Source organism: Carassius auratus, unplaced genomic scaffold (genome assembly GCF_003368295.1).
Source record: "Carassius auratus strain Wakin unplaced genomic scaffold, ASM336829v1 scaf_tig00017303, whole genome shotgun sequence".
Taxonomy (NCBI): domain Eukaryota; kingdom Metazoa; phylum Chordata; class Actinopteri; order Cypriniformes; family Cyprinidae; genus Carassius; species Carassius auratus.
In genome coordinates, this window is record NW_020524770.1 from 35,445 (window position 1) to 60,711 (window position 25,267).

Sequence of the window (25,267 nt, forward strand, 5' to 3'; positions counted from 1 at the left end):
CACTTAAAAAAATAAAACAAGGGATGCACCTTAAAAAAGGAATCAATAATTAAACAATTTAAAAAATGCACCGAAATCACATTTAAAATCAGCAAATAATTGTTTTTAAATTTATTTAATAAATAAAATGCTTTAAAAAATTAATTTTGGTATAACATATTAAATGTATCAAATTAAACTTAAATAGCATTTTAAAAAAAGGCTTTGGGTGCATCTTAAAGGAAATGAATTATCAATATTTTAAAAAAAGTCTTAATTTAGGTTTAAAATGTAGTTGACTGTAACAATCAATGAATCTACTGTACAATTTAACCTCTTATAAGGACTAACCTCTATCATTGAGCTCTACTAATATCTCAGTCTTGAAGCACATACACAAGCAGTTTATAGAAAGACAAACTTGCTTCCCATTTAGAAAAATATTTAATCAAGATAATTGCATATTTTATAAAACACAGTTCATATTTCCCAACATTAAACAGGTAAACATTTTCCTCAAGCAGCAATTTACACAGCTGAAGTCTAAAAATACACATGACCGAAAAACATTTCAAAGGAGCACAGTCACAACTTATTAGACATGATCATAACTCTGATTTGTGTTTGTAAAAGTGTTCTCGGCGGGGCTGAAAAGACACGGGCAACAAAACAAACCTCATAAATGACCATCAGCCCGATCCAAGCACATCAGCTGATGCTTTTCTGCTCACTAGCTTTGATTAAATAAGAAACATAGAGAATAAAATAAAACCGAATGAGACCAAAATACCACCAAATTATGAATGGGTCTTAAAGGACTGGCATGTTGTAAACAATAAAAACAATTAAGAGAGAGAAAAAAATGAGTTTCATATAGCAATGCCATAATGAACATCTTAAGGCTTTTAGAAACACAATATTTAAAATCAGAAAAATAACTCAAATGCAATTTAATGCCTAAGAGCCCTAAGGCACTTTTCCAGTGGTCTGATCTGACTCATTTAAAGTGCATTGAAGCTATACTGATTTCTGCTTCTCCACGATCAGAGATGAACAGAAGATATGTGCATTTGGCCCCTGATCGAACTGGAGGAACTTGAATGCTTGTTTGACCTTCCTCTCTTTGGATAAAAACATCTGCTGGATTAATAAATGTAAACACAATTCAAATGAAGGGCACTTGCTTTTTAAACACACATTCTTTCGCCGCTAATAATGCTGGCAAATTATGAAAGACTTTCATGTAAAATGTAAAAATGTGTTATAACAGAACGTCATCTTTGCAAAGATTAACAAACTGTTTAGTCCAGGACTTGTATTTAAAATAGTCTGATACTCATTCAGCATGAGAATGAAAGATCATCGCACTTCTCATTCATATAAGGCAGTTCTTTTGACATGTTTGTGGCATCACGCAGACTTCCTCTGCAGACGACTTCCTCTTAAACTGCATCAGACCTGTGAGGCAAGACAGCAGGGTTTAATGTACTCTTGAGACTGTAAGAAGAACTAAATTAAGTGATGTATATATATATGTGTGGATTTGTCCCCTCTACTGGAGATGAAGGTAACAACATGCAAATATTCCTGGACTTTCAGCAAAGTTTCAGGAAGCTTGATTATTTAGGTAATCAGAGAACTGGATCCTGCAGATACACTGACCTGAGCTTCACGAGCTTCAGGCTTCACTTTCAGGTTGATTCATTCGCTTCTTGGATTTGAGCTCAAGCAGCCAGGAGGGTGACGAGCCCGACCTGGATTTACATTAATCACCATGAGTACATTTGACATAATGATGAATGCAATAAGAATGATCTGAATGGTGTATTCAGACAGATATATATTCATAATATGTGGCACCGTAAAATATGATGTGTATCAAAGAAAATAAAAAACTGAAGCAGCACAATGAAATTAACCCTTTAAAGCTTGTCAAATGAAATAATAATCAGAAATAACTTTTATTTATTTAATTTTTTTTTTGTGTGTGGAAATGGAGCAGTTTTTTTACCTTTAGACAAATATGAATAAAAGTGGGAAAAAAGATCTGATTGTGTTTAATTATATAATTGGTACATCAGGATTTTACAGCTCATTTAATATAATGTAGAAAAAAAAACACACCCAATTTTATTCAAAGGCCCAAATTGAGCAAAACTACGCAATTTGGTGCAGTTATTTATATTTATATGGCCAAAAAGTAATACAATTATGATAGTATGAAATATGATAACAGTATAACAGACTAATGACATAAAATTCATGATATTTAAATGTTTAGTTTTATGATCAAAACTCTGTACTGTAGTTTCTAAACATATAATGCAATACAATACACTGATGATTGAGAGATGGACAAATAAACATTCCTCAAAAGCCAGATGATCATATTTAATAATCACATTTAACATGATTTTTCAAAAAAATGATCTATGGATGATCAAGTAAACATAAGCTGCATCAGTCCAAAACATTACCAGCAATATGAAAGTTATTCTTACATTTACTTCCTAAAAATCAGTAAAGATTTCACAGCAAAAATACACGTGAACCATGAGCTGATGGTGTGTGTGTTTTTTTTATTATAATAAAAGGCGTTTACTTGCTAAAAAGTATCAACTACCAATCAGACGACAGAAAGCATGTAGTAAATTGTGAACAAGCAGGTTTTGATCATGTCGATCATTTAGTAGCCTTAGAAATGTATCAAATATAATACAGTAGGCTCTATAGGGTTAAATTAGCTTAAGAGTTATAAAATGCATTGACCTGACAATTAAATTGTGATTGCATCACATCTGATAAGCAATAATAAATAATGTTTTACTGAAAATGTCTGGTCACACGTACCCAGTGTTGTCAACAGGGGGCAGCACTCTGGGGCCGAGGGAGCTGGTGTGTGTGCGGGGAGAGCGTGCGGGGACAGACGGAGACGACTGTGCTTCTGCTGGACTTTCTGTTTCTGCAACCTCACCTCTCCGCTTTAGCTGCGCCTGCGAGAGGAAAACCAGACATGAAGAGTTGATCTGTGGCTACAGAGGGACTGTAGTTTAGTCCCATATCTGAATTTGGATTTAACCCATCCAAGAGCACACACACACACACGCACACACACATGTTTGTTTTTGTGATAAGTGGGGTCATCCCACAGTTGTAATGGTTTTTATACTGTACAAACTGTATATTCTATGGCCCTACACCTAACCCTAACCCTCACAGGAAACTTTGTGCATTTTTACTTTCTCAAAAAAACTCATTCTGTATGATTTATAAGTGTTTTGAAAAATGGGGACATGGGTTATGTCCTCATAAGTCACCCTCTCCTTGTAATACCTGTGTCATACCCATGTCATTATACAGAGTTGTGTCCTGATATGACACAAAACAAGAGCACATACACACACACAAACATACACACACACACACACACACTTTTGGGTTACAAGTCCGACTCTCTAACCATTAGGCCTCGACATACCATGAGGGCAGAAGGGTCCATCCCAGGAAACATAGGGACTCTCTTGGGCTGACTCGGGGCTGGAGAGGACGTGACGTCCTGGGACGGTTCCTCTTCTGATTCCGAGTCCGCTCCATTGGAACACGGATCTTTTGCGTCTGTAATAGATTGTTTTCTGTCTAATCAATCATTGACATAAAGTTCGTGGAATTTCTGCAGGTGAAGCATACAGATTCTAAAGAATAAAAATGTAACTATGATTCAGCGTTAAATATATCACCTGCTCTGCATGGGACATCATCTAAATGAATAGTTTTTATGTGTGATGTTACCTGTGGAGTCACAGAACCTCCAGTCGGGTTGTGTCCCTTCTGTCAGAGAGAGCAGGGTGGCTTTCTGTTGTATAGAACGAGACGGTCTGGAGCGCTTTATGCTCCGTTTCTTCCCCAGAGCAACCTTTGAGCGGTAAACACTGGAGTCCGGGAGAGGAGCCGCAGTCTAATCCAGCATAAATACACACATCAACACATGTACACAATTATTTATCTCATAATTATATTATTTTTATATTATATATACATTTAAATTTAAATAATTCTATTATAAAGATTATTTTTTATTATTTTAGAAGACTTGAGTATAATACAATATATGAATTCTATATAAATGAATATGAATTCTAATGGAATTTTTATCTGTTAACCAGAAAATTCAAATGATCCTGGTGCATTACATTATATTACTGTAACACATAAAGAAAAATCCTAACTTATAATGGATATACAGTAAAACATCTGAATGGTAGTGTATATGAAAAAAATATAAACATAATATATATACAAATCAAAATACAAAAACATATATATAAACATTAATATATATATAATAAAATCTGATAACATCTTAACTGAAATGTACCTCAAGAACCGGTAGCGGTTCGGGCTCCTCCTGAATTGGGACGTCTTCTGTGTCTGAATCAGCAGATGTAGTTTTTTGATTCAGTCTCTGTAGGACTTGATTGATTCTGGCGACACTGAACAGATAAAAACATGAAATCAACCCACATGTGATCCTCAACTGTACAGTGAGAGAACTGATGTTTGATGCTTTTCATGACCACTAGAGGACAGTCTGAGCAAAACTGATGTCTGCTGACTATACAGTAGTCTAAAGATGCTTATAATGCAGTGTTGGGAAAGATACTTTAAACCAGAGTTATCTAAACCTATAAAAACATGTATTTTAAATTAAATAAAAATTAAATAAATGTTAACATATAAAATGTATTTTATTTCAGGGCTTTATATATATATATATATATATATATATATATATATATATATATATATATATATATATATATATATATATATGTGGTGTGTGTGTGTGTGTGTGTGTGTGTGTGTGTGACACATGTAGGATGATGTCAAAGTTGAACACATACATTTACACTAATATAACTATAAAATTCTAATTTATATAATTTAAATATAAGCATGTACATAAAAAGCAGCATTTAACAAAATAATAACTTTGCTACCAAGAAGATATGAATAAATAATAAATGATTAATCACTTATCTTTTTTTAAGCTCAGTGTAATGAATCATCTACGCAAAAGTAGCTAAACTTTTAGTAAAGGGTATTTCAAGTCACTTAAGAATATTATTATTTCCTTCAAACACATTCGGCTGCAAGACTATGTACACAGAACATGAAAACACAGCAATATAGTCATTTTATCACCTGGAAATAATATCTTGTTACTGGAAAAACTATATTGATTTGTGACTATAAAAGTCAGTATTTTTTAGTTTTAGTTGGTACATGTAGCTCAACAACACAGATCTAATGCTATTCTCAGATATTCAAAAGTCTATTGTGGCAATGAAAATGAAGATGTATCACGCTGTAGATATTTCTTACTTATCAACAGTGTCGCTGTTTTCATTGTGTTCATGGGTTTCCTCGATTAGATTCTCTGTGTCCTGTTCTGGAGCTGCATCCTCCTCGGGCTCATCGTCCTTCAGCTGACCCTGCAGGGTTTAATGAGAGCATACAAACACACTTCAGTACTCAGAATACAGTAAAGTCCTGCTGAAAACACCAGCTTGTTGACACATCAAAACCATGAAAACCATAGGAAAACCAAAGCTGCTCACCTCAAACCACATTATTTTTTATATACGATTAGAGCTTTCATTAATAATCTGAATTAGACATTTCTCATTTTGATATGTATAATGACCTACTTTAAATAACTAAAACAGATGTTTAATAGTTATACTAAAATAATATTGTTCAGCTAAAAGAAATGATTTATTTTCAGTTGGAAAATGTATTGCTTAATATTGCGACTTTAAACATGCACATTTCAGTTTATAATTTTTTTGTTTGTTTTCATCTAATATTTACATTGAAGCTTAATTGCATAACCATTTTTTTTGTCTAAGTTTTTAGTTAATGATAATAACTTTCTAATAATCTGATAAAAAAAAGTACGCATTTTCATGAAGGAGTATGCAAAGATCTTGGACTATGAGGACAGACTTCTTAAAATTACTGATTTTATTATTATTTTTTTTTCTATGTATAGCTGGCAGAAAACGAACAAACAACCATCACTTAATGAGTAAAATGGTGAACTGAAATTGAAACATAATACATAATTTAAATCACACAACTGTAGTCAACCAAAACAAGAAATTCCAAAGAAGAAGAAGTTAGATCAAAGGTTTCATCTGAAAAAAAAAAAAAAGTTTTAATCTGCTGTCATCATTTCGTAATCCATGAACCTCTTGTCATGACACATTCCTGGAGTCAAGCCATTAAAACGACCAAAATAATAGGTCTCCGTGTTTTTAGGATAATATTTTGCCAAATAGCTACAATATTTATACATACATTCATAATATATTGTTGCATATAACAGACTTGCAGTCACATGTTAGTTTGGGAACCATGTCTAACTATTAGCTAAATATTAACTATAATTTTGCCTAAATAAACTCTTAATTTAATTTTGCAGGATTAAGGGATCTAAAATATGGTCATGTAGAATAAGGAATTCATACGTGCTTTATAGGTACTAATAAATATAGTAATATGCATGCTAATAAGCAACTAGTTAATAGTGAGAACTGGTCCCAAAATTTATTCTTACAAGAACTGCATACTGCACAAATGCAATGCAAAAAATCACATCCTGTTGGCAGGCATGACAAAAAGTTATCCTGTCATTTTGGTGCTAAGTGATGAGTTAAAATTACACACACATGCCAAAACCACATTCGCTGCAAACAGAAAAGCACAAACAATCCAGGCATACGTGTTTTAATGATCACAGGAGGACGAAACTATCCTTTATAAACACACAAACACAAACACAAACACACACACACACACACACTCTATCATCCAGACACTTCTTTGTACACAGATCAAATACTTTGAATTTCACGTCACTCTGCTGTGTATAAAACATCTCGGCGTACAAGAATTGTTTCTAGGAAACAAAACACTTCCTGGTAAACAAGCTCTCTGTGAGCAGCACATCAGAGTCCATCACGAGACAATCCCACAAACATACAGCAATGACGGCTGGACTCTATCTCTGATCTGTACACGCTACTCACAATAAACAGCTCCTCTTCTGCATCACACCCATCATTCATTTCTCTTCTATACTGACACAGAGCTGGAGGCTCTTAAAGATGCTGTATGTGATGTTTTCAGTGTTGAAGTAAAGGAAACCAGGGAAAACTGTGAGATGCTTTTGAAGTGTCAAATTATAATGACAAAGACTAGATCAAAATAATTAGTAACAGGGGTTGGGGGGAATCTAGTGCTGTCAAACGATTAATCCAAAATAAAAGTTTTTGTTTATATAATATATGTGTGTGTGCTGTGTATATTTATCATGTACTGTATATAAATACACACACATGTATGTATATAATTAAGTATGTATATAATCAAATATTTATATTTGTATATAATATAAATTATATATGAATATAAATATATACAGTATACATGTAAATATTTTTTTAAATAATAAATATACACAGTGCACACACATATATTATATATAACTTTTTTTTATGCAATTAATTGTGATTAAAACATAAATTATATTAACCCACTTTATCTCAAATAAGAGGAAATAACCCTCATGTGTCGTGGTACTCTCGTGAACGACGGTGACAGGGAAGAGAAGAATTGTTGAATACATTTTTTTTGTTTGTTTTCTTTGTAAACAAAAAGTATTCTCATAACTTCATTAAATTACGGCTGACCCCTGTTTTAATGATGTCCTCACTACTTTTCTACACTGTAAAAAATAAGTGTAATTTTAACTGTAAAATTTTGTAAAAACGCTACGGAAAAAAACTGATAATAGGTTAACAGTAAGTTCCCGTACTATATACAGGGAAAAACTGTAAAAGATCTAACAAAGCATTTAATGTAAATTTACAGTAAAATTCTGTTAATTATACAGCTTTTAGAAGTAAAAAAAGAACAAATCAATGTATAATTTACAGTCTAAAACTGTAAACTGATATTCCCAGAATTCCCTGCGTGACACTCCACGTTTGAAAGTTTAAATAATCATGTTTTTAAATAGTTCTTGTTATCAGTTATGTACATTTGAGCTTTATGTTACATCTTCTGTTGCTTAATGAAAGTTTTTTGCATTATTTAAGTATCACGTGTGTTACCATGATGGTGTTTTGTGTTTCCATAAATGTGCACCTTCTATATGTTAATATATACTTCTGCTTGTGGTGAAGCTACTTGTGATGAGCTTTGATACTTCATGTGGCTTTCTCTTATACAGTACCATCTTTATTATTATGGTGGTTGTCAGTATTTTCAAGGTACAAAACAGATTTAATTTTGTGTGTTGTTGAATTTACTGGTTTATATTCACATTTTCTTGTTTGTAAATTACAGCTTTATATTGTAAAATTAACAGTTTTTGACGTAAATGTGTTTACAGTTTTCTGTATTTTTACAAAATTATTCTGGCAACCACAGCTGCCAAAAAGTTTTTGTAAAAACAACAAGAAATTTTTTACAGTGTAGGCCTTGAAATTTTCAGTTCCCTGCTGTCAATGCAGGGTCAGAAAGCTCTCGGGTTTCATCAAAATTAACTTCATTTATGTTTCCGAAGATGAATGAAGGTTTTATGGGTTTAGAACCAAATGATGGTGAGTAATAAATGCATTAAATTATTTTTATTTATTTTTTTCATTTTTGGGTGACCTTTCCCTTTAATCAGAATTTGCATGTAAACATGGCTGATGTGCAGCTTTAATTTGTGTAGTTACTCACTAGGGAAATTTAGGACTGCTCTGCTGTTCTATGAGCAGCATTAGAGTCATCCTGTGATATTTTAGTAATAGTCCATGAGTCATGCAGCAACTACTGAACTAAAACAAGCTGTTAACCTTTAAACAGACTCATTTTACCATTCAAAGGTTTGCAGTCAGTAAGATGTTTTTTTTTTTTTTTGGTTAAATTATAATTGACATTTAGAAATTTAAAACCATTACAGAAAATTTCAAAGAAATTCTGTCCTTTTGAATTTTCTGTTCATAAAAGACTCCTGATGAAAAATGCCTCAACGTTTAGACAAAAATATTAGTTTTATTAAATGCTGATAGCAAAACATGTTTCTTGAGGAGCAAATCATTTCTGAAGGATCATGTGACTCTGAAGACTGGAGTAATGTTTACAGCTTTGATCACAGAAATAAATTACATTTTAAAATATATTCAAATTATATTGTAAAGTATATTAAAATAGAAAACTGTTATTTTAAATGGTTATAAAATTTTACAATATATCTTTATTTACTGTATTTTTTTATTAAATAAATGCAGCCTTGGTTAGCATTAGGAAATTCTTGCAAAAACATTTGACGACTCCAAACTTTTGTTCTAAAACATCTGTATAGACACAAGTGGATGTCTTGTGGGATGGGTGCATGTTCACCAAATTGGTCTGACTGAATTCTGTGAGTTTTGGGTGGATCAAGACCTGTCATGACTGACAGAGATGCATGTAGGGAAAAGAAGATCCAAAATGAGAGGATGAGCAAATTTACAAGTGAATAAAAACAAGCCTAGACAGCTGGAGATTATTCCAGAAGACAGCATCTGAACACACTGACTCATGCATACGCAGGAACTGTAATCAGATTCTACTGAATAATAATAAAAACACCAGCCAGCATCATATTTGCTGGATGAAATCCAATACTTGTTTCTTACTAATTTTGGGGTGCTGATTATAAATATAGTGCCTGTTTTGCTCGAGCATGTCACGCTTGCAAATACATTTTATAGCATTTTTGCTTCTGATAACTTTTTATAATGTGAAGAAGTCTCATATTATCCCTTTATCACCAGAAAAACACCACAAAAGACATTATTCCTGTATTCTTCTGAGCCAGATTATGACAATTTCTTCAGCTCTCAGTCTATTTTCAGGTGTATGAATTATTCTGAAGTCTTTAGTTTATGCCTATATAATTATAAAGTTATAATTATGACCAATGACACAAAAAAAATGCAAACATGACCCAGATGTTTTCTGCTGCATCTGTGGGTGATTTATTACATCCAAAATGCATAAAGTTCTTCGCCACTAAATGGGATATTTGAACACATTTTCAATATTTATTGTTGTCATTAACGTTTGATATCTGACTGCGTTTATATATATATATATATATATATATATATATATATATATATATATATATATATATATATATATATATATATATATATACATAAATTGAAAAATACTCATTCTTACTTAGTGAAAAAAACTGTATGGCATGGAAAGTTTTTTCATAGTTTTTTTTTTTTTTTTTTTACTCAATTTAGCTTAAACGCATCATCAATTTAGGTGCTATTAGGGCTTTTTAGCCACTCAGGAGACTTGCTTTTTCTTTTTCAGAAAATAATAATAGTCTCAACACCAAATTTTTCTCAAAGCAATACTTGATGCATATTTCGAGAGCATGCGGTAACAATCGTGACTGTTGTAGATCTTTTAAAGAAGGTGCAGTGCCTTAAAGATTGGCTGACAGAGCAAGACGAAATAGAAGAGAGGGCAGAAAACATTCAGCATAGTCTTACATTATTTGAGTTCGACGCAGTCGTACGTTTGCGCAGGGAAAACGCTGGCGACTTTGAGAGAGATTTCGAAGAGACAGTCGACCACGAGTTGCAAAACTTCTCAGCGGTGAGATGGCCCTCTCAAACCTTCCCACTCGTTCTTCATCTTTCTCTTCCTCGATTACTCCCGACATCAACTCCACCGCCTCCTGTAAGGAGCGACGCATGTTGCCCACCCATCCCGACACCTGCGTCTGCGCCTCGGACAGTTTGTTACCCAAGAACTGCATCTTATTTCACAACTGATAGAGTATGTTGACAAAGTCTGTGGTATGTGGCAGGAAACAGCTTGTTTTTTGGGACAAATCCCAGATATGAGGTCTAGAGGCTGTTATAGCCAACATGCATTGGCATATCTGTAGGCATCTTGATTTGTGCTCCAAACTGGACCAGACGTTAAGCCAATGTCCATCACAGAAAGCACTTCCCGGTTCTCTTCTAAAACCTTCCTCCGCAAAACACATTTAAAGTCAATCCATTCTGCAGCTGATCTTCTCTTCTTGTTTAGATGAGGTAGAAACACAAATCTGGGAATACAACCTTCTGACATGCAGATATTAAAGTCTTGTAAGCTTCTCTCTTGTGCAATTCCCCCAGATCTCACTGGAAAAACATAGCAGCACTCCGGCAAGCCCACCGCTTACGCTTGAAACGCTGCAGGTACGGACAGGTACCGGAAACAGACACAGCCCTCGAAAGAGTGACAACTTCCCAGCGCAGAGAAACAGAGAGAGAGAGAGAGAGAGAGAGAGAGAGGGGGAGGAGGGATGAAAGAAGATCAAGGCCATTTATGTGTCACTGCATTTGAAATAGTGAAATACAGACGGACTGAGAGAGAAATCAGGAAAGAGTTTTATGTGGGAGCCTTTCTGTATCTGTGAACTTTGGAAGAGAAACTCTAAACCACAAAACCCTTATGCAAACTACTGCTGAATCAGACGCTTTATACTTCACTGTGCATTAGTTTGACTATGTGTCATGACTAACAGGCTGTGTTTGTCTAATATGAGCCATAGCGTGTTTGTCTGCAATAAACTCTCCTTGACACCAGCTGTTATGATTACAGTAAGTACTGCTTTAACTGGAGGACATTTATTCCACACGAAACAATCACATACGATAAGAAACTGACTCTGTAGTAGCCATTCTAAGTATACAATAAAAATGCTTGGTAATTAATAGGAATATTTGTTTGGAATTGCTTTCACAACACATACTGCGATAGATGTTACAAAATATTTCTGTTTTAAATAAATCAATAAATAGATTTCTGTTTTTGTGCGAGTTAGATGAGTAAATGCATGCTCACATTCAGCTTCGCATAGAGGACTACAATATATCATTACTCACTGAGTTGAACACTGTTCAAGAGAAGTGAAATCACAGACGTTTCCTCAAGTGAATTATAACTAGACGAGAACCATATTTCATAACCTTTTCTGAACAGCTCAAATGGCTTCTTTTGAACTACATTCAATAAAAAAATTCACAAGCGCTTAAGAAGTAGAAATACTGTCAAATACTGTAATCATAATGCATTTCACAGCAATCAGGAACCATGAAAACATTCTCTTATGTTATAATATCACTTTACTAAGCATATGAAAGAACAATTTTCAATAGCAGACAATAAAAAAGGCTAATAAAATCGAATTAATATCTAGAGTATTCCAGAACCCTATCAACTGCATACAACATGCTGAAAATCAACCACTTTACAAATAATTTCTATTTCAAATAAATAATGATTTCTGAAGGATCATGTGGCACTGAAAACTTAAGTATTTGGCTTTTTCATCACATTTAAATCCCATTTACATTTTATTATATATATTTTTATTTTAACTATATTTTAAAATATTTTTTTAAAATAAATTAAATAAAGTTTTTTTATAATATTTCACAAATATTACTAATTTTACTGTATTTCAGCCTTTTAAAGATGCTTTATTATTTTTTTTACCTTTTTTGTTGCTGGGTAAAACAAAATAGCAACAAAATGACTGTAAAACATTCATATTTCTTAATGAATAATAATAATAATAATAATAATAATAATAATGGACTAATACAAAAAATTTACTCTATTTGGAAAAAACATTTAATATTTGGAAAGTTTTTTTACTTTTATATATGTTTATTTATTTTATAAGTGTTATTATATATAAAAAAAGTATGATGCTAACCTTTGCACCACTCATTTTCTTAAGAAAATGTAAACACATAGTATCTTTATGAACTTAATTTCATTAAATACCTCTAAAGGCAGATGCTAAATGTTTTATTAAACCAGCAGAGAAATAACAAACATGTACAGGTATTCTCTTTCCTTTTCCTGATGTGAACAACTGCATGAACACATGAATCTGTGGCCCAACAGATTCAACCAGAAGTTCACACGAAGATATGAAAACCAAACAAAGATATCATTCAGATCATTCTACGTCATTGCAAATGTTTTATTTTTGTTTCAAACATTTTGGAGTTCCGAACTTTATTTGCTTTGCTTACGAAAGTAAACATCCAAACCTTCAGGGCTTTGCAAATCATTTACATGAAGATCGGCACAGAGAAAATTCCCTGACTGTCCCCAAAACTTTCACATGAATCAAATGCAAATTCAGCCTCTGAACCATAACAAGTGTTGCTCACTAAACTCAACTGAAGCGCATGCTTAGGGTCTGATCAAATCCAATGAACCCTTAGCTGAAAGCGTTCTCTGTATGTGCCATTAAGATTGTGATTATGTTTCTGTGATTACATTGGTGCTCAGAATATTGCGAATTAAGGATCATAATTACAGTATGATCATTATCACATTAAAATATGTGGTGGTTTTAGTTGCACTATAGGCAAGTACACAATTGAATCACATTTCTGTCACTCAGATAAAGAAGAAGCAGGAACTATTTTGCATTTGACACTGCAAATAAAAACAGCAGCTACAAACAAGTCAACTGCATCTGAATTGAGCATGTTGCTGTGTACAAAATAGCTAACAATCGTCACAAAAATTACTCCTCATTGACGGCAATTTTCACTGCAATTAATTGTATTAGTATCAATAGAGGAAGACACTGACACTAAATTGTGACTGAATGAACTATGTTCAGATAACAGCTTTCAATAGACAGACAAAAGTACTTAAATTATAAATGGAAATATTTAGACCTATTTTCAACTTTTATAATTATATTGAGTATATATATATATATATACTGTATAGATAGATAGAGAGAGACAGAGAGAGAGAGAGAGAGAATTTTTTATTTTAATAAAAAAAAAAATTATAGCTGGGTACAATAAAATAGCAACAAATGGCTGTAAAACAACTAGATTTCTTTTTAGCAAATAATCCAAATAATGTCAAGGATCATGTAAAACAACTGAAGAGGTTGTTTGCCCATGTCATGTAGGCATCATATTAATAATATAACAATAATTTAATTTGGATTAATTGTTCATTAAATATAATTGCGTAGATTTAATCAATGCCGATGTTTGTATGATCTGTTTCTCAAATGCAGTCTACAGGTGCTGTCTGAAAATATAATAGGCCTGACTCAAGGATAAGTGTCAAGTAAGAATAAACTCATCAATATACAGTACACACGCAAAACAAAGCAGTGTCTATTGCGATGACATCACTCTACACCGTCATAAGACACCAATGGGAAATTCCAACATGACAGAATCAATGGAAACAAGAGTAGCATCAGTTAAACAAGGTTTCTCGTACCTTCACCTATGAGCTCAGAGCAGATTGTGCTTGCAGTCACTAAAAAAATCATGCAATTCTATAGGTAATGTTACAATTATTTTTTTTACTTTTAGCAAGTCTGCTGCATGCGAGTTGTGCTTATACAAGTCTGGACTGCATTTCACAAAAGCATCGCAAGCCAAAGAACACCGTAACATCTATTGCAACCAATGGTCTCTACGATCAACATTTCTGACAATGCTTTTGAAAAACGCAGCTCTGGACATTTATAGTTCTTGCGGTTCTCTTACTAAGATTCAATGATTGTGAAGTTTGGCAAATCCAGATGCTATTTTGCTTCCCTCAGAACTTCCAACAAACATAAAAACATCCGTTGAGCAAATTACACGCATTTGTTTTTAGATTAAGTTAGAATGACAGCAGCTAGTACTGCTAACCAGCTAGTAACCCCCTACAGGCTGCTGTGCATTCATCTACTGAAAGCCAAAAGGGCCAAAATTGTGTTTTCAAATATTGTTTACCGCCAGCTGAGATAAGTGGGGCCCATTTAGTTTTCGTTTAATTAAAATTTAAATATTTACTTTATAACTAATGACTTTAAGGGGAAGTCGTGGCCTAATGGTTAGAGTGTCGGACTCCCAATTGAAGGGTTGTGAGTTCTAGTCTCGGGCCGGACGGAATTGTGGGTGGGGGGAGTGCATGAATAGCTCTCTCTCCACCTTCAATACCATGACGTAGGTGCCCTTGAGCAAGGCATCGAACCCCAAACTGCTCCCCGGGCGCCGCAGCATAAATGGCTGCCCACTGCTCCGGGTGTGTGCTCACAGTGTGTGTGTGTGTTCACTGCTCTGTGTGTGTGCATTTCGGATGGGTTAAATGCAGAGCACAAATTCTGAGTATGGGTCACCATACTTGGCTGAATGTCACTTCACTTTCACTTTCACTTATTTTCTGACTTTAAATTCTAATGGCACGAGCCTTGCTCGAAATGCAGATAAATGTACACCTGTGATTGCACATTGTAAATAATGTGCCAAGTTGCTACGTTGCCTTTCAAATTTAAGTTATAGACAAAATTATTCAGTTATAGATTTTTATTAATGAATAATTAAAGGAGTGGTTGACTGGTTTGTTTCTTGAGTTGATTGTGTTTATGGGGTGCAGTCTAAAATGTGTTCATGCTTCGTTAAAATAATAAAACATTATGTTTCACATAATTTACCTGTATTTCACACCGATCTGTCCCTTCTTTGTCAAATGCCTCGATTGTTTTTATGAGGCTCCTCCCTCAGAAATACACAATGGGCTGAGATTGGTCAGCTTGCACAGTTAGTTGTGATTGGCTACACAGCCTCGAGCGTGTCTGAACATCCCACACAGGTGCGTACGAATCAGGCGGCAAGGAAGTCGACCGGAAGATGAAGTCGGCCGCGTGCCGCCATCTTGTAGCAGAACTTCACCTGCGTTAACATCCCATTGACCTCCCATTCATTTTGGCGTCACTTTGACAGCGAATACAGCTTTACATCTGAGGCGTTTAAAGACTCAATTTGTCCATTATTTATTTCTAAAGATACAGGACAATATATAAAGGGCTCCAGTACCTTCTATGTTACATTGTGGCCCTGTATAAACAGTTTTTGTAAAAATAGGCTAACGATTGCGTCATAACCACTCGACTCTCTGTCGCACAGTAGAGAAATTGCCGCACATACAGGAGGAGAAGCTCGCAGGCAATTAACTTAATATGGCGTACTGGCGTTGCATTTTAAAATACTATACAAAATAATTAATCAGAATACTTACTCCAGCTCACTCACGACAAAAACTCCCCGCTCAAGCTCGCCGTCTCTGCAAGATTAACGATGGCAGTTTGCACGCACAGCTACTAGAACATTTACATCTGTCAGACAGGTTGCTGACATCATCAAGCTTAGTTTGAGTCTGCGCGTCAGAAACGGAAGTGCTAAAAAACGCTAAAAATGGGCTTCACTTGTCTCAATTGAGTTACAATGGGGTCGCTGTGTCCATTTCTTTTACTGTCTATGGTACGAATCAGTTTTACAATTGGGGGGGTGGGGGGTGCAGACATCGGAAACCTCACAGATCCGTTAATGAATGCTATTAATATGTTGTATTAATCTTAGTTAATAAAAATACAGTTGTTCATTGTTTGTTCATGTTACTTCACAGTTTATTAACAATGCTAACAAATACAACTTTTGATTTCAATAATATATATATATATATAGTATTTAAATATTGAAATTAACACTTTCAATGCTGCAGAAGTGCAGTTCATTAGTAGTAAATGTTAACTTAAGTAGTTAACTACAGTTTAATAAATGGAACATTATTGTAAAGTGATACAGATTTATTCACCGATTATTGTGAGTTCATTGTTGGACAGATCAGTTGTTTTAACCATTCATTAAAGTGAATTGGTTTAAATGTGTCATTAGTTTGCAAAATGTGTCATTAAAGGACTATGGCACACGTTGTGTGACTATCTCGACAGTTTAGGAAATCGCACAAGATTTGTGTCAACAGAAAACATTTCATCACTGGATAGTTTTTTTAGTTTATTGAAAGTATAATTTATGTCACCTGCGGAACGCTTTTCAGAGAAGATAATGCAACGTTTTTTGCACAATTGTCACACCCCGCGGTAATTCAGGAGAATAAAAAATATCCAAATGTCCCACATGAAACTTCGGTCTTCAATTGATTTTGATTAATCTTAGGACAGCGCTTGCTCGTGTTGTTTGAACTTGAAGACGGTGAGAGTTTGCGCGCTGCTGCTGCTAGCTATTCTTGATGGGGTGGACCGCTGACAATTTGCTATATTGTGCTTTCAAAATAAAAGCATACGAGTTAAACATTTCAAAATCCAATATTTTTCTACTCCGCGGTATAATTCTTTGGGGGGACATGTTATTTTAACATCTTTTTTTTATTTTATATTTTTATATTAAGATTAAGAAAGTTAAGAGAGTTTTACACTCTGTTTTACCTCTTAAAAACACCCCTAAACATGATGTAAAATCACTTTGATTTAAAGTCTCTTGTGGCTTATTGTTTTTATATTAAAGTAAAACATATCACAATATTATTAAAAAAAATAATTTTGCAGTATTTAAATAACTGCCATTGGTCTCACCTCATCAGGTTGAGGTTCTGGCTCCAGCGGGTCCTCTGGTTTGGACTCCTCAAATAAATATATCTGCTTTCTGCTTTCTGTCGAGTTTTGTGGACTGGAGGCTTCAGGTTCAAATCCGATCAGATCATCATGCACATATACCCGATCTCCGGATGGTTCTTGGGATCCAGGATCACTGGATTTTGATTCTGGCTGTAAACTGTGGTCAGGAGCAGCAGGAGGTTCTCTGGATGGAGACGGCGTGGAGGCACGTCTCGCCCTGGTTCCCCATCTTCGGGGTTTCACTGAAAAGTCATCATAGATCACTTCAGTGAGCAGAGGTGAGACGTCAGGAGCCTGGACGGTGGAGACGAGAGTCTGTGACACTGCTGGTCCCTCCGCATCGAACGATATTAAATCATGACTCGTAGGAACTTCCTCTTGTAATCTCTCTGCTGCTTTACATGTTTCCATCTCAATCTCATTTTCTCTTTCTTTTCTCAATCTGTCCTCCTCTTCCTGTCTCTCCATCTCCTGAATTCTTTGTCTCTCCTCTTCCTTCGCTTTTTCTTTCTTTAGTCTCTCTCTTTCTCTTTCTTGTCTCAGTCTTTTTTCTTCTCTCTGTCTCTCCTCTTCCATTTGTTTTCTTTCTTCAATTTCTCTCTCTTTCTGTAGTCTCTCATTTTCTCGTTCTTGTCTCAGTCTTTCCTCCTCTTTCAGTCTCTCCATCTCTTGAATTCTTCTCCTCTCCTCTTCTATCTCTTTTTCTTTCTGTAGTCTCTCTTTTTCTCGTTCTTGTCTCAGTCTTTCCTCCTCTTTCTGTTTCTCCATCTCCTGAATTCTTTTCTGCTCTTCTTCCATCTCTTTTTCTATCCTTATTCTCTCTAATTCTTGCTTTTTTCTCAATCTTTCTTCCTCTTTCTGTCTCTCCATCTCCTGAATTCTTCTCCTCTCCTCTTCCATCTCTTTTTCTTTCTGTAGTCTCTCTTTTTCTCGTTCTTGTCTCACTCTTTCCTCCTCTTTTTGTCTCTCCATCTCCTGAATTCTTCTCCTCTCTTCTTCCATCTCTTTTTCTTTCTGTAGTCTCTCTTTTTCTCGTTCTTGTCTCAGTCTTTCCTCCTCTTTCTGTCTCTCCATCTCCTGAATTCTTCTCCTCTCCTCTTCCATCTCTTTTTCTTTCTGTAGTCTCTCTCTTTCTCGTTCTTGTCTCAGTCTTTCCTCCTCTTTCTGTCTCTCCATCTCTTGAATTCTTCTCCTCTCTTCTTCCATCTCTTTTTCTTTCTGTAGTCTCTCTCTTTCTCGTTCTTGTCTCAGTCTTTCCTCCTCTTTCAATCTCTCCATCTCTTGAATTCTTCTCCTTTCTTCTTCCATCTCTTTTTCTTTCTGTAGTCTTTCTTTTTCTCGTTCTTGTCCTAGTCTTTCCTCCTCTTTCTGTCTCTCCATCTCTTGAATTCTTCTCCTCTCTTCTTCCATCTCTTTTTCTTTCTGTAGTCTCTCTCTTTCTCGTTGTTGTCTCAGTCTTTCCCCCTCTTTCTGTCTCTCTATTTCCAGAATTCTTCTCCTCTCTTCTTCCATCTCTTTTTCCTTCTGTAGTCTCTCTTTTTCTCGTTCTTGTCTCAGTCTTTCCTCCTCTTTCTGTCTCTCCATCTCTTGAATTCTTCTCCTCTCTTCTTCCATCTCTTTTTCCTTCTGTAGTCTCTCTTCTTCTCGTTCTTGTCTCAGTCTTTCCTCCTCTTTCTGTCTCTCCATCTCCTGAATTCTTCTCTTCTCTTCTTCCATCTCTTTTTCTTTCTGTAGTCTCTCTTCTTCTCGTTCTTGTCTCAGTCTTTCCTCCTCTTTCAGTCTCTCCATCTCCTGAATTCTTCTCCTCTCTTCTTCCATCTCTTTTTCCTTCTGTAGTCTCTCTTTTTCTCGTTCTTGTTTCAGTCTTTCCTCCTCTTTCTGGTCTCTCCATCTCCTGAATTCTTCTCTGCTCTTCTTCCATCTCTTTTTCTATCCTTATTCTCTCTAATTCTTGCTCTTTTCTCAATCTTTCTTCCTCTTTCTGTCTCTCTATTTCCAGAATTCTTATCCTCTCTTCTTCCATCTCTTTTTCCTTCTGTAGTCTCTCTTGTTCTTGTTCCTTTCTCAGTCTTTCCTCTTCTTTTAGTCTCTCTTCTTCCATTCGTTTTCTTTCTTCCATTTCTTTCTCTTTCTTTAGTTTCTCCAGTCTTTCCTCTTCTCTCAGTCTCTCTTTTTCTTCTTGAATCCTTCTCTTCTCCTCTTCAATCTGTCTCTCCCTATCTTCTTTGGCTTGTCTCCTCCTCTCCTCCTCTTTTATTTCTTCTTTGATTCGTTTCTTCTTCTTGCTTTCTCCTTTCCTCCATCTGTCTTTGCTTTTCCTCTTCCTGTTTTCTCTCTTGTTTCTCTTCTTTCTGCCTCTCTATTTCTCTTGCCTTCCTCTCCTTTTCCAATAGTCTTTCCCTTTCCTGCTGTTGTCTTTCTTTCTCAAACTGCTCATCTTTTCTCTGTTTTTCTTCTTCTTCCCTTCTCTTTTTCTCAGCATCTAGGCTCATCTCAAACCTTTGGTAAACCGGAATGGCAACATGGTCTTCCTCTTCTTCTTCATTCTCCACACTAGCAGCTGCGTTCTTGATTTCTGTCGTACTTGTAGAATTGTCACCAGGCATCATGTCTGTCGCTGCCGGTTTTTCAGAAGATTTCACCTCATCTGAGGTGCTCTGTGTCTTCTCGGATGGTGGACTGCAAACATAAGTTTGGAAATATGTTACAGCTTTGAAAATAAGGACAACATAAGGCCAGAATACTTAACATTCCTGCATATACTTCCGTTGGCCCCGCCACACACACACAAAATTTTTTAATATTTAATATTTAATATTTAAATTTAGATTTTTCATTAAATGTTTTATTTTCATTTTTTTATTCATAAACACTTTTTCTGATAAATAATTGCATAAACGTCTCTGATTTTCATCTTTGAAATTTCAACAAAATCAGTCCTGGTGACAATTTAGCAAAATGTACAAAAATAAAATGTTTAAGTTAATTGCGAAACATAATTCGAAATATATTTTTTTATGTTAGGCTACTAAATAAATGAAAGCAAAGAACATTTTAAAAAAATCACTATTTTAAAAGCATATCAAACTGAAAAATTTGTTCTTGAATGGTTCAGGTTTTTATTTTTTTAACAAATCGGCTGAATGAATGTCTCATTGACTCACTCGCTTGCTTCATTCTTGAATGAACAAGCATGAATCACTTATTAAAAAAGTCACCTGTCGAGATGTTTGTGAAGCTGTTTCATACATAAACATAACAACTGCTCCTTCTGGATCAGCGGCTGTGTTTAAACTTGATTTGATCTTCTGTGTGATTGTTGGCTACATGTCAAATGGTTAAGAGTCATAACTGACATAGCTGAAATGTTTTCAAATACAACTGAGTGGGTGTTTGGATCAGGAACACACATATCCATCTCTATGCAATACATAAAAACTGATCAGCAAGATTAATTAATGTAAAATCAACAGTTCAAGATCTGTCAGTTGAGTCCTGGTATCTGTTTATGTACACAGAGTATGTTTTCTGCATAAGAAACACAAGTATTGAAGGTCAGAATGAAAAGATAGGCTCTGCTAACCTTTTGGGAGCACCAGTGGATGGCAAGCGCGTCCTTGGTGCGTCCAAGCTCAGATTCTGGATTCTCTGTTTAATGTCAACAGATATTTCTGCTTGTGGATTGTCTCTTTTGTTGAAGGTGTCCCTGTGCTGAGCTGCTGTAGATCGATCGAAGAGAAGGCTGATCCGTCCCTTAATGCTGCCTCCACTGACCTCCTCATCTCCCGTCTCTTCTTTCTCCATCAGAGGCTTTGAAGAGCTGGACTCAGAAGGAGAATGCGGCGGCAAGTCTTTCTCCGTCTCGCTGGTTTCAGCATCTCTCCTCACCTCTTTCTCTGGTGGAGATGGTGACTCGAACTTGGAGGTCAGCTCCATGGCTAGACGATTTCGAGGCGGCCAGCATTTTGAAGACATTTTAACATCTGCATCAGTCTTGGCTGCTTCTCCTCCGACCTTCTGGCTCAGGATCTTTTGATCCTGAGAACCCAAGGATTTTGCCCTGCTCCTGGGCTGAACATCCTTCACATCTTCAGCGGTCACATCAGGTTTTGAATTTGGACTGGTTTGGTTATCAGAACCAGGAGTCTTCATTGATTCCGGTTTAGCTTTAGCCGTTAAGTCAGGTTTTGGGATGAGTGGGACGGGTATAGGGGCTGCACTTTGGTTAGTGCCATTTACTGTGTCATTTGAGCCTGATTTTAGGGATTCTGATGGTTTTGGAACACCAGTATCAGGTTTTTTAATATTAAAAGGCATTTCAGAAGAGGCGGCTCGATTGAGCTCTTTGCTAATGTTGGTTTTTGGAGCCTGGATCGAGCGGACAGTGGCATTCCTTTGCAGGACAAATGGTTTGGGAATGAAGTGGGATTTTAGGACCGATTCTGACTTGCCCGTGTCTTCAGGAAGCGCAGAGTCTGCAACTGAAGGTTCGTCTGGGTTAATGAGCGATTGGCTGATTTCCCCTGTGGACGCTTCCACCCATGCAGCCATGGCTACACACTGCACCTGAATGGGAAAACAAAAGAGAAACACTGCTTGGAATCTCAGTGGTATTTACATACATCTCTGGGACATTATTATAAGCACTCTTGTTAATGATTAGATAGAGTTATTAGTTCCTTTGTTTGGCACTCTTCAAATTAAATGGCATTGCATTGAAGATTGTTTTCCTGATATATTCCTTCCTCCTTAAGTAACCTAAAAATTGGCCACACATTGTGCTGATCACTTCAGTGGCCAGCAAGACAACAAGCCCAGAGCTATGAGGAAAACTCTGAGCAACGATAAGTGAGATAACGAAAGTGTAATGTAATATCCATGAAGTAGTCAAAGGTTTTTGGATGGTTTGATCAGTGTGCATCCTGAAAAGATTTGTTTGAATTTTCTTAGTCAGCTGTTCGGATTTAGATCTCTAAGTAAATAAATAGTCATTTAGGTGGACAATTTTAGGCATCATGCAGCATTTTTGTTTATTTCACCAGTGACAGATTGATGAAAAACTTCCTAATGAAGCAGGTTGTGTATTTTACTTGATGCATGTCCCAAAGAACATGCTATGTATGTTCATGGAAATCTTTATATTAGATCTTTCTGGTAGAGACAGAATGAATGAATCAATGAACACTTCAAAGCAGCCGTAAACACAAAAAAACTGCTCTCTGGGAAAGAAACAAAAAGCCAATCCAGTTGTTACTCTGGTTGGTCTAGATTTTTAAGTTTTTCCATCCAACTAGAGTTACTCAAACAAGAAATGACATTTCTCTGCAGGCTGTTCAAACACACCGTGCATGACCCACAATAATTGACCAGCATCACTTTCACCTGATGTGTGACTCTGATATCAGCAGTCTGCATGCACACAAACACCATCACATGGAGAAATTACTCATTTGCTGCAAGTCATGCACTAGCCTGAAATGAACTGAAAAAAAAATCTGAATGTTGACATTTCGAAACCGTCACCTATGTTCTCTTATCATCAAAATGATCAAAACTCACAGTGCAAAACAAGTTAGAGCCTGGGGTGTTTAGGAAGAAACCCCTTCCTTATCCTGCATACAAAGTTAAGCAAAGTTTAGTTATCTTAGTGTACTTTCTGATTTCCATCGGCCACAAACAGAAAATCCTGAAACCTCAAAGTCACTGAAACCTTATCCACACGAGAAAAAAATGCTCACATCTCATATTTTGGCTTGACGTAAATCTGTCTTCGTTCAACAAACCGGTCCGACAGAAAGCCAGTATTGCCAAATGAGATATAGATGGACAAAATGTGTTACACTCAAAATATATCATGATGAGAATGGCTGACAGATGAATCCCTTATCAATATTTATTGGAGTTGCCACCGAAGTAGCATTTCTAGGCAAGATATTGCCAATTGTAGCTGTTAATTACATCTCAACAAAAACATATCCATAGTTTTAAACAAACTAGATTATTAATATGCATAATTTCTGTCTCCGCTTTCTGAGATCCAATCGTTGTGACCTTGGATGGTAAAATAAAGAGATCTGTAGAGCTTACACTCACCAGGAACATATGCAAATTATTATGCACAAATTTATATGCTGAGCTTGTAACATGACCAGTGCGTGTCTGGAGAGGGGCAATATAACCTGCTTTTGTTCATCAGTCAGGTGCATTTATTTACCTCCATTCCTGCTTCTCTGAATTTGCACAGCTAAATGTCACAATAACTTTTTATTTAGAAACTTTATTAAAAAACAACGACATCATATAATTAATTAGAAAAAAAAGCAAACATGTATAAATGGCATCAAAATTATTCATATATTTTCAAATATATCCATATATTAATGTAAATGAGCTTTATAATTTTATCGACTATTAATGAGGGTTTTACATATATAAACGAGAGAGTGAGAGAAAAAAAGAAAAGCTTATAAAACAGGAGCACAGTAATCTGCACCTGTTGGTTGGTAATAAGTAACTTATAAATAAGTGCCTCTTACAATGAACCGTCTGTCTTTGAACCCTGTATAATTCCCAGCTCTGTGGGGAAAAAACACTCTATTTTGGCAGTTTTGTCCGGGGGTACTATTAAGTTTACATAATGATTAAAATAATAAATCTTACAACCGAAATAAGTATACCCTTTATTTATACTAGAGACTGAATGGATGTTGTTATTAGCATATTAAATAGCTACACAAATAAACAGTTTCAAATAATGTGCATTTACCTGTATAGTAGTAAATCTATTCCATAAGATTGTACCTATAGATGCCAAGCTCAAATACACGTCTGTGTCCCTTTGGTTTGTAGGCGTGCAGCTCAAACTTTAAAGAAAGGCGGGCGGGTCGTATATGTAGGAATCCTACTATGACGACTGCTGATCTCATGAATATTAATTTAAAGTTTCATAGAAACCTGACGGGAGTGTCCGTGGCTAATTAATATTCAGAAGACTTCGGCAGAGTCTGATTCGTTTATTTCAGAACTTTCATCCAATCAGTGGCGAACGTCACGGTACGTAATTAATATTCATGAGACAGCCCTGGACGGGTGATTCCTGTCAGACTCAGCAGCACGCGGAAGCTGCGGTCTCGAGGTGTTGCGCGCGGTCGGCCACTCCTCTCATAAACCTGCTCGGTCTTCAGCAGGAAAAACCAGTTAAGATGAATGCAACAAGGAAGACACGGGGGGTGTAAGAAAACACTGTGTGAGATGGGAGACATAAACATAGGTGCATATTCCATGACGACGCGTGGCATCTAATTCATTTGGTGTGACTATTTCATTCAAAGTCTTTTTGACTGCACACTGTAAAAATGACTGTAAAAAACGGTGAAAATGCTACAGTACAAACCTGTTAAATGGTTAATGGTAATTTCCTGTAAAATTTAAAGGGAAAAACGTAAACTGACTTTCCCAGAATTATCTGCGTTGCATTTCTCATTTTATTTCAATCTGATGTTTTTCTTTGAAATAACCATTTTTTCTAATCTATTATGTTTATTAGGGTTGTATGTTACATATAATGTTGTTTAATTAATGTTTATTGCATATTTGAGTTTAATGAGTCTCAACATGATGGTGTTTAGTGCTTGTGTGAAATACTCTGCACCTTTTATCTATCTCATTATTTAAAAGCTGCTTGTGATGGGCTTTGTTTCATCACGTGACTTTCTC

General features: G+C 35.5%; 1 pseudogene; it reads right to left on the reverse strand.

The window, feature by feature from the left end:
- Positions 1-413: 413 nt before the first annotated feature.
- On the reverse strand, positions 414-24,401 carry LOC113075618 (trichohyalin-like; annotated as a pseudogene).
- Between the last annotated feature and the right edge of the window lie 866 nt (positions 24,402-25,267).